The 9587-nt window shown below is 35.6% G+C and overlaps 1 pseudogene; it reads right to left on the bottom strand.

Moving 5' to 3' along the window:
- Positions 1-2523: 2523 nt before the first annotated feature.
- LOC143647597 (matrin-3 pseudogene) lies at positions 2524-3457 on the bottom strand (annotated as a pseudogene).
- Positions 3458-9587: the final 6130 nt, after the last annotated feature.

The following is a 9587-nucleotide window of genomic DNA, read 5'->3' on the forward strand; positions in this document are numbered from 1 at the left end:
ATAGGAAAGGAAGAAGTAAAACTATCACTGTTTGCAGACAATATGATACTATACGTCGAAAACCCAGAAAAATCCACAACAAAACTACTAGAGCTAATAAATGTGTACAGCAAAGTAGCAGGTTACAAGATCAACATTCAAAAATCTGTAGCTTTTCTATACACTAGCAATGAACAAGCTGAGGGGGAAATCAAGAAACGAATTCCATTTACAATTGCAACTAAAAGAATAAAGTACTTAGGAATAAATTTAACTAAAGAGACAAAAGACCTATACAAAGAAAACTACAAAAAGCTGTTAAAAGAAATCACAGAAGACCTAAATAGATGGAAGGGCATACCGTGTTCATGGATCAGAAGACTAAATATAGTTAAGATGTCAATCCTACCTAAATTGATTTACAGATTCAATGCAATACCAATCAAAATCCCAACAACTTACTTTTCAGAAATAGAAAAACCAATAAGCAAATTTCTCTGGAAGGGCAGGGTGCCCTGAATTGCTAAAAGTATCTTGAGGAAAAAAAACGAAGCTGGAGTTCTCAAGCTGCCGGACTTTAAGGCATATTATGAAGCCACAGTGGTCAAAACAGCATGGTACTGGCATAAAGATAGATATATTGACCAATGGAATCGAATAGAGTGCTCAGATATAGACCCTCTCATCTATGGACATTTGATCTTTGATAAGGCAGTCAAGCCAATTCACCTGGGACAGAACAGTCTCTTCAATAAATGGTGCCTAGAGAACTGGATATCCATATGCAAAAGAATGAAAGAGGACCCTAAAAGTTAACTCAAAATGGATCAAAGATCTAAACATTAGGTCTAAGACCATAAAACAGTTAGAAGAAAATGTAGGGAAATATCTTATGAAACTTACAATTGGAGGCGGTTTTATGGACCTTAAACCTAAAGCAAGAGCACTGAAGAAAGAAAGAAATAAATGGGAGCTCCTCAAAATTAAACACTTGTGCATCAAAGAACTTCATCAAGAAAGTAGAAAGACAGCCTACACAATGGGAGACAATATTTGGAAACGACATGTCAGATAAAGGTCTAGTATCCAGAATTTATAAAGAGATTGTTCAACTCAACAACAAAAAGAACTTCATCAAGAAAGTAGAAAGACAGCCTACACAATGGGAGATAATATTTGGAAATGACATATCAGATAAAGGTCTAGTATCCAGAATATAGAGATTGTTCAACTCAACAACAAAAAGACAGCTAACACAATTACAAAATGGGAAAAAGACTTGAACAGACACCTACCAGAAGAGGAAATACGGATGGCCAAGAGGCACATGAAGAGATGCTCAATGTCCCTGGCCATTAGAGAAATGCAAATCAAAACCACAATGAGATATCATCTCACACCCACCAGAATGGCCATTATCAACAAAACAAAAAATGACAAGTGCTGGAGAGGATGCGGAGAAAGAGGCACACTTATCCACTGTTGGTGGGAATGTCAAATGGTGCAACCACTGTGGAAGGCAGTTTGGCGGTTCCTCAAAAAGCTGAATATAGAATTGCCATACGACCCAGCAATACCATTGCTGGGTATCTACTCAAAGGACTTAAGGGCAAAGGCACAAACGGACATTTGCACACCAATGTTTATAGCAGCATTATTTACAATTGCAAAGAGATGGAAACAGCCAAAATGTCCATCAACAGACGAGTGGCTAAACAAATTGTGGAATATACATACGATGGAATATTATGCAGCTCTAAGACAGAATAAACTTATGAAGCACGTAATAACACGGATGGACCTAGAGAACATTATGCTGAGTGAGACTAGCCAAAATTAAAGGACAAATACTGTATGGTCCCACTGATGTGAACCGACATTAGAGAATAAACTTGGAATATGTCATTGGTAACAGAGACCATCAGGAGTTAGAAACAGGGTAAGATAATGGGTAATTGGAGCTGAAGGGATACAGACTGTGCAACAGGACTAGATACAAAAGCTCAAAAATGGACAGGACAGTACTACCTAATTGTAATGTAATTATGTTAAAACACTGAATGAAGCTGCATCTGAGCTATAGTTTTTTTTTGTTTTTTTATATATATATTTTTTGTATTTTTTTATTTTTATTTTTTCTCTATATTATCATTTTATTTCTTTTTCTGTTGTCTTGCTATTTCTTTTTCTAAATCGATGCAAATGTACTAAGAAATGATGATCATACATCTATGTGATGATATTAAGAATTACTGATTGCATATGTAGAATGGAATGATTTCTAAATGTTGTGTTAGTTAATTTTTTTAATTAATAAAAAAATTAATTAAAAAAAAACTCAAATGTTGCTTCTACCAGAGATGTATGACAGCTACAGGATTCACGTGACAAGCAACAAGATCTGAAGAAATTAATACTGGTCAAAGAGAATGAGAATATTTTTCACATTTCACTAAAAATACCTTGACTACTAGAATATGAAATCTATCAGGAATTAGTTAAAAAAAAACTACAAAATCTAAAGCAATCACTTAATATTTCTTATTACATAAACAATAGCATGACATTAAAAGAAAACTGCACCTGCATCTTAATTACCAGTGTAACATATAACGAAGTTCTCCAAAAATGAAATGCAACTAATGCATCTTTTTTCATAGCTTTTTTCATAGCTTTGTCTCAAGGCTCCTTTTTCCCATCAGAAGTCACATCACCTAAATTTGCAAGATCGATCTCATCTCCCACTGAACTCCCACTTTCTAGCAGTGCTGCTACTTCTTCATCTACAATAGCTCATCTTCAGATTCAAGAAATATGTTCGGCTGTTGTTCTGTCTGGTCATCTTTTATATCTTTCTCTTCATCTTTACCTGACTTCTCTTCTTGTTCTTTACCTTTACCTGTACTTTCAGTCTTCTGGGAAACATCAGTTTTGGGTTTCTTATCACCATTCTTTGCCATCTGGAGAATATGATTTGTTTGGGAATTTATCTTTTTTTAGTAAGTCAATACCTGTGCTGATAATCCTCAGTAGCAGTATTTTATATTTCTCAGATCAATCTTCATACATCTCCCCTGAAACCAAAGAGCCTTTTTCAAACAATGATCAGCCATTGCAATTGCATCTTCTCTGGTTTCCATCTCAGTAAAGTCCTGCTTTTTATCCTTATCAATATATAATTCTTTATTTTCCCATAGGGGTCAGCTAGTGTGAGGACAGCACTGTCAGAATAGTCAGAATGGGATAAATTGCTGAGATGTATCACAAGTCCAAGCTCTCGCTTTTGATCAAACTTCTCATCTGGCTTCTCTTTAGGTTTCTTTATTCTTTTATACTTCAGGGACAAATGAACTCTCACTGGCTTGGCAAATACTAATCCTGGTGTGGTTGTATAATAATCAACTGCAGCCTGAATATCTTCTGTGGTTGCCATTTCAATAAATGCATCATTAGGTAGGTAGAGGCCCAGAGTTTTGTGTTAGTGAACCATGCTTTAAACTACCTACATTGAGGGACACATATCTAGCAGGAGGAGAAAGAGATTAACTGTACTCTGGACTACACTAAGGTAAGGATAAATTTGTATGTGAGCAAAAGGAAAGTAGAGGATATATATAAAGCTTAAGGCTAACAAGAGATTTTGGCTTAGTAGAGGGGTTAGGCATCTAGGAACTACTGGGAACATATGACTTACGAGACTATCCCTTAGTTTGAAATTTATGGGGGGTATGAACTGGTGGGTTTTGGGGTTACTGTCAATTCCCACAATGGTGCAAGTTTTTGAGGACAAAGTTCCAGAGTGATGGGTAAGGGCAGAGTAAGTGGCTCCTGTATCAATTAACAAGTCAGTAATCTTACCTGCTACATCAAGGGTAACCTGAGGTTCCTCCATGGTTATGGCTTAAAGGAAGTTCTTTAGGCTGGAGGAAAATTATTCAAGATAGAAACTCAAAATTTTACAGAGAGTTACAAGAGTGGTAAATATGAGGGTTCATAAATATTTTTTCTTCTTTAAAAATTTTCTCTTAAAGCTAATTGACAGTTTAAAGTAAAAAGGATAACAATGTATTTAAAAATGTTTATAACATATGTAATAGTAAAATACATGAAAATAATACCACAAAAGTTGGGAGGAGTTAAGTGATTCTTAAATTATACACTACATGGTTTAATATAATTAAATACAGGCTGTGATAAATTAAATGTATATTGTAAACCTTAAGAGCAACTATGAAAAAGTACAAATCTAGCTAAGAATATATTACCAAGAAACAAGAAGAAATAGAAAACATGACTGGCCTTACAACTATTGAAGAAAAAGAATTTATAAATGAAAACCTTCCCAAGAAAAATTTCCAGATCCAGAAGTATTCACTGCTATATTCCATACAAAATTTAAAGAAGAAATAATAAAATTCTTATTTAAACTGTTTCATAAAATAGAAGAAGAGGAAATACTTTCCACCTTAATTTATAAGGGCAGTATTATCCTGATACAAAAATGCCAAAGATAATTGAACCAAAATTCCTCATGAACATAGATGTAAAAGTCCTTAACAAAGTATTACCAAATTCATTCCAATGATGTATGTTTTAGTTTGCTAAGGCTGCCAGAATGTAATATACCAGAGATGGACTGGCTTTTATAAAGGGGATTTATTTAGTTACAAATTTGCAGTTCCTCAGTGGAAAGGCAGCTAGCTTTCATCTGGGTTTCTCTGCCATTTGGGAAGGTGCACAGCAATGTCTGCTGACCTTCCCTTCCAGCTTCTGGATTCAAATGACTTTCCCCGGGTGATTCCTTTCTGCATCTACGAATGTCTGGTCTGTGTTGGCTCTGAGCTCTGAGCTGAGTTGTGCTGTATTATGCTGAGTTGCTTCTTTCTCTTCTGATTCTCCTTTTAAACTCTAGCTAGTCAAATTAAATGTCACTCATTGCAGAAGGCACTCCCCTTAGCTGACTGCAGATGTAATCCACCATAGATTAATTTCACATGTTGATGATTTACATCCATAGCAACAGAACTGGGCACTATCACTTGGCCAAGTTGACACTTGAACGTAACTACTATAGTGTATAAAAAAATAATGCATCATAACCAAGTGGTATTTATCCCAGAAATGTAAGGTTGACTTAACATTTGAGAAAAATTAGTATGATTATCTCAATAGATACAGAAAAAGCATTTGACAAAATTCAAAACCTATTCATGATAAAAACTTGCAGCAAACTAGGATAAAATGAAACTTTATCAGTTTCATATTTTTTGTAGAAAAAAAAATCTACATATTTTTAAATGGTGAAATATTCCCTCCAAGGCAAAGCAAATGGACAAGGTAAGGAGGTCAACTCTTACCACATCTCTTTGGCATTATACTTACAGTGTTAGGTACTATAATAAAGTAAGAAAAACAACAATAACAATAATACGTATAGACTATAAAGGAAGGAGTAATACTGTCCTTATTTGCAAATGGCATAATTGTGTATATAGAAATTCCTTAACAATCTACAAAATGAACCCACAAACCACTAGAACCAATAAGTTAATTTAGCAAGATTTCAGAGGTCAATGACTTAAAATCAACTGTATTGCTTATACTGGAAACAAACAATTAGGAAATAAAACTTTTAAAACAGTGTCATATACAGTAATATCAATAACAATATATTTAGGGATGAATTTTTAACAAAATGTGTGCAAAACACTGCTTAAGGGAAGTCAAGAAGATAAATATATGAAGATTTATACCATATTCATTTTATTAGCGTAAATAATTCTTAATAAAGTTGATCAAAAATATATAATATAAAATCTTATATTTGGATGTTCATAGCAGCAATATCATTATAACCAAAAAGTAGAAACATCCCATATGTCTATAAACTGATATATGGTATATACAAAACAGGTTCTGGAATTTTATTCAGAAATAAAAGGAATGATGTACTGATACATGCTAAAACATTTGAAAACTACACATGGGAAAACATCATGTTAAGTGAAAGAAGCCAGTTACAAAAGACCACACATTGCATGATTAGGCAAATCCATCAAGACAGAAAAATAGATTAATGGGTGCCTAGGGTTGGGGTGAGGGATAGTAGACAGTAACTGCTAATGGATACAGGGTTTCTTTTGTGTAATGATAAAAATGTTCTAAAATTGATTGTGGTGATGATTGCAAAACTCAGTGAATATACTACAATCTATTGAATTATATGCTTTAAATGAGCTAATTGTATAGTATATAAATTATATCTCAATTGAGCTCTTAAAATACTTAATGTATGATTCCATTTATAGAAGGTTCAAAACCAGGCAAAGCAAATCCATAATGAAAGATAATGTTATTTTTTGGAAAGAGAGGTGTTTTAGCTTCTTAGGACACTCAAAGCAGATACCATGAAATGGTTTGGCTTAAAGAAAATGGGAATTTATTAGCTCACAAGCTTACAGTTTTGGGGCTGGTTTGAAACTATTATGTAGTTCCTTTAAGAGGGAACCATTTTGGAAAAAGCTTTAGTCCCAACACAGACAGAGATGTCTAGAGATACAGAAAGAAAATGCATATGGGGAAACTGTTTGAAACCAGAAGCCAAAGGACCAGCAGATACCAGTCACATGCCTTCCCAGCTGGACAGAGGTGTTCTGGATGCTATTGGCCTTTCTTGAGTTGGGGTATCTTTCTCTGGATGCCTGAATTTGGACATTTTTATGGGCTTAGAACAGTAAATTTGTAACTTAATAAATGCTCTTTTTATAAAAGCCACCCCACATGTGATATATTGTATTCCAGCAAATTAAAACACATGGTACTCTCTCTCTCTCTTTCTCTCTCTCTATATTCATCCCTTTTATAAAGGATCCAATAATAGTATTAAGACCTATCTTGAATGAAGTGGGTCACATCTTAACCGAAGTAGTTTAATCAAAAGCTCCTACTTAAAATGGGTTTACACCCATAGGAATGGATTAGACTTTTTTTTTTTTTTTAACATTTTTTTATTGTGAAATCTAACATATATACAAAAAGAAAAGGAAAAGCAATAATTTTCAAAGTAACTACAACAAGCAGTATAGGATGTATTTCACAGTTTGATATAGGTTAACATTCCACAGTTTCAGGTTTTTCCTTCTAGCTGCTAAAACACTGGAGGTTAAAGGAAATGCCAATATAGTGATTCAGCAGTGAAACTCAGTTGTTAAATCCTATCTTCTCTATTATAACTCCTCCTCTTCCTTTAATCATTCTCCCAATCTTTAGAGGTATTTAGGCTATGGCCATTCTAACTTTTTCATGTTGGAAAGGGTTGTTGACAATATGGGATGGGGGGTGGAATTTGTTAATGTTCTTGGAGAGGCTAGCCCTTCTGGGTTTCAGGGCTTATCTGGCCTAAGAACCATCTGGAGGTTGTTGGTTTCTGGAAAGTAATCTAAGTGCATGAAACTTTTGTAGAATATCACATGCAGCTATTTTTCCCCTTTTGGTCAGGAAGGCATTGTTGATCCCACAGTGCAGGACCAGGCTTATCCCTGGCAGTTATGTCCCATGTTGTTAGAGAGACTTTCACCCCGAATGTCATGTCCCATGTAGGGAGGAGGGTGATTTTCCTTGCAGAGTTGGGCTTAGAGAGAGAGTGGCCACATCTGAGCAACTAAAGAGTTTTCCTGGAAGCAACTCTTATGCATAATTATAGGTAGTTTTAGCTTCTCCACTAGAGAAATCAGTTTCAAAAGGGAAAGCCTCAAAATCAAGGACTTGGCCTATTTTCTTGGGAGCCCTTAATGTTTGAGAGAGCACCAGGCGGTTCCCAGATGGGAAAGTTTAATAGTTCCATATTTTTTCTCCAGTCCCTCAAGGGACTCTACCAGTACTTTTCTTCCTCCAGTCTCTCCAGGGACTGTACCATCATAGTCTAATTATCAGCCCAACATAGTCTGGGATGTCTCTGTGTATTACCTTAAGATGCAATTACAAGGCTTTATTCCTGTTCTGGGCAACATGTGTTTGGGTTGTTTAAATGAGCTATTGGGTGTTACAGAAAATTTACTTTCTAGACATAGTAAACCTCTCTGCCTTCAGTTTTATACAGTAGATGAAGCTCTAGAGTACATACACTGTCATCTTTTATCCTGTGCTGTGATTTACCTTAGTCCCTAAACCAGACTGGCTTTGTTTTAATCTCTAATTCAAGTCTGATCTCTTTTTCAGTTACTTTAATTGTTATTGTATGTAGCAATGCTCTCTTTCAGATCTGCAGAACTCCAGCTCTAAATCTTAGGTGTCACAGAGTTACTCAGAGTTCCAGGGAAATACATGTATAGTTCAGTGTCTCAGAATCTAGAAATATGCTTACAACTTCAGACTAAGTAAGGTTATAAGAGCTTACAACCTAGGCTCCAATTTTCTTATAAATATTTTCTGAAAGAGACTGGCGTATTTGTTCTTTTGTTTCTGGCTTATTTTGCATAACACATTGTCCCCAAGATTCATTCCATGTATATATATGTATATATATATATACAGAGAGAGAGAGAGAGAGAGAGAATGAGATTTATCTCAATTCACCATTCAGCTTCTCAGTCATGTGTCTTTAGGCCACTTCCATTCATTGGGCATCATGGATAATGTCCAAAATAAACAAACCATGTCTTACAGTGTCCTCTCTTGGTTGTACAATCAGCAGTACTCTCAATTTTAGACAATTTTCATTGATCCAAAGAGACTAAGAACCGATAAGCACAGTCTCACCAAATAGAAAATCAAAACCTCTCTCAATCTCTTGTTCATCCCCCCTGAATTTATTACCCTTGGTAGAGAGGGCCACATCTGAGCAACTATAGGGTTTTCCTGGAAGCAACTCTTAGGCATAATTATAGGTAGTTTTAGCCTCTCCACTAGAGAAATTGGTTTCAAAAGGACAAGCCTCATCAAGGACTTGGCCTATTTCCTTGGGATTCCTAATGCTTGAGAGAGCACCAGGGGTTTCCCAGATGGGAAAGTTTAATAGTGTGGGGGGTCAGGAGCAATAAATCAGGCAATAAATCAGGCCCTAGCAAGAAGAAGGTATCCGGAGTCACAAGATCCAGGGCAGGAAGTTCCCAAGAGTTAAAAATTGAACAATAATAATTGTTAAGAAACAAAAAGAATGGGATGTATTGCGCAAGAGCAAATGGCATTTCTCTGCTTCTGTAGATAAAATTGCTTGCTTACAGCTGCAAACCAAGATGTGGCTCAAAAAGATAATGTCCTTTTTCCTGCTTCTGTGGATACGCTTGTGGTTTTTACCTTTATAAGCCCCCCTTGAGAACTCCTCAGGACTGCTCTCTGTTTCCTCTTTCTTGAGTTTCTGAGGCAGTCGCTGGCCTGCTAATAAAGACTCCTAATTGGCTTGCAAATTGCTTTGACTTGTGTGGTCTCTCTTCTGGTGTGCCCCCCAACAAATAGTTCCATTTTTTTTTTCAGTCATTGTACCTTCGGACCACCTACATTCATTGAGTATCATGAATAATGTCTAAAATAAACAAACCATGTCTTATAGTGTCCTCACTTGGTTGTACAATCAACTGCTTCTTTCACGTCTTGCTTCCATGGATTTCTGT

Source organism: Tamandua tetradactyla, chromosome 10 (genome assembly GCF_023851605.1).
Source record: "Tamandua tetradactyla isolate mTamTet1 chromosome 10, mTamTet1.pri, whole genome shotgun sequence".
In the NCBI taxonomy this organism is placed as follows: domain Eukaryota; kingdom Metazoa; phylum Chordata; class Mammalia; order Pilosa; family Myrmecophagidae; genus Tamandua; species Tamandua tetradactyla.